The sequence below is a fragment of the Myotis brandtii genome, unplaced genomic scaffold (genome assembly GCF_000412655.1).
Source record: "Myotis brandtii unplaced genomic scaffold, ASM41265v1 scaffold331, whole genome shotgun sequence".
NCBI lineage: Eukaryota > Metazoa > Chordata > Mammalia > Chiroptera > Vespertilionidae > Myotis > Myotis brandtii.
In genome coordinates, this window is record NW_005362753.1 from 525,850 (window position 1) to 527,378 (window position 1,529).

Below are 1,529 nucleotides of genomic sequence, written 5' to 3' on the forward strand. Positions count from 1 at the left end.
TGCTCGTCAATCTCCTGGACCACGCGGGAGAGCTCGTTGAAGTTGCGGAAGATCTCGCCATCTCGCAGCTGGATGCGGCGCCTGAGGTGGATCTCTAACGTCTTGGCTATTCCCGTGACTCTCGTGAGCCTGGCATACTTCCCATGGAAGCTGAGCATGGCAATCATTAGGCCGTATTTGCCTTGGAAGAGGCCTGGCCTGATGAGGTCGTCCGGGTGGCTCGGCGGGAGATAGAGGCGGCGGTAGATCTGGCAGTCATACTGCTGTCTGTCCTCCTGCACCAGCACCAGCCCCCTTCTCTCCTAAGCCGCGTTGGTGAATCCTTTCGGTGGTCTGTCTTCCTGCACTGGAGGGTGAGCCTGTCCTTCTGAATCTGCACTTGGCGGTTGTGGGGCCTGCTGATGCGGCCTTCCAGGCACTCCACCGTGGCTGATTTCCTCTCCGTTAGGCGAATTCTGAACGAGGGCTTGAATTGCAGTGTACCATCCCCATGGAAGTTAAGGTAAGGTCCGCACGTCCAACCAGTAATGCATAAGCCGTCCACCACGACATTCAGCAGTCTTCTATAGTCATCATGTAGCTGCCACAATCCCAACATGTGTCTGTATGGGTGGAGCAGCCTCGCATAGACTTCTCGATAAGACATACCGATCATCTCCAGGTTCTGCAAGTTTTCACAGACACCAAACTCCTCGCGGCAGCGCTGTCTCCAGATGCTGTCGATGTGCAGGATGTGATGGAATTTGGTGCAGGCCTGGGCCAGGCTGGGCAGATAGTTGCCGGGGAGCGAGGCGAAGATCTCCACCAGCATCTCCACCAGCAGGTCCTGCAGGGAGCAGTGTGGGGGCGGCATGGGGCTCGAGATTCCTCCACTCCCCACACAGCACCGCGCTGCCTTGTCCGCCTCAACGTGCTTTTCTGCCGGGACCAGGGCCGGCTTGCCATCGGCTGCTGCCGTCTCAGCTGGGCCTTGGCGCTGCTGACGACATCGACATTCCCGCGAAGAGCCCACGCCACAGATGCAAGCGCACTCCTCCATGCCTCCACGTGTAACAGCCACCACAGCGTGGGCCTCCTGGCCTCAGCCGGGCTTTAAGCTGAGTCCAGCCACGCCCGCCAGGGCCTAGCCACGCCCCCTCAGAGAGGAGCTAATTGTAGGACTTCAAACCCATACCCATTAACAGTTGCCTTCCTTTCCCAGTGCCCCCTCCCTGTCCTCCTGCCCTAGCCCCAGGCAGTCACTAATCTGCTTTCTGTATGGATATGCCTCCAGGGATATGCCTATGGGCTGGGGGGGGGGGTACATTTCACATAAATGCAATCATAATATCTGGTCTTTTGTAACTGGCTTCTTTCACTTAGCATAACATTTTAAAGTTTTATGTATGCTATATTCTAGTGTATGGGTATATCACATTTTGTTTACCCATTCATCAGTTGGTGAATATTTGGGTTGTTTCCAGTTTGAGGCTCTTATGAGTAACGCAGCTGTGAACATTGTGTACAAGTTTTTTGTGTGAAGATGTTTC

The 1,529-nt window shown here is 55.1% G+C and overlaps 1 pseudogene; it reads right to left on the bottom strand.

Moving 5' to 3' along the window:
- Positions 1-1,165, bottom strand: part of LOC106726915 — a 7,333-nt pseudogene extending 6,168 nt beyond the window's left edge.
- Between the last annotated feature and the right edge of the window lie 364 nt (positions 1,166-1,529).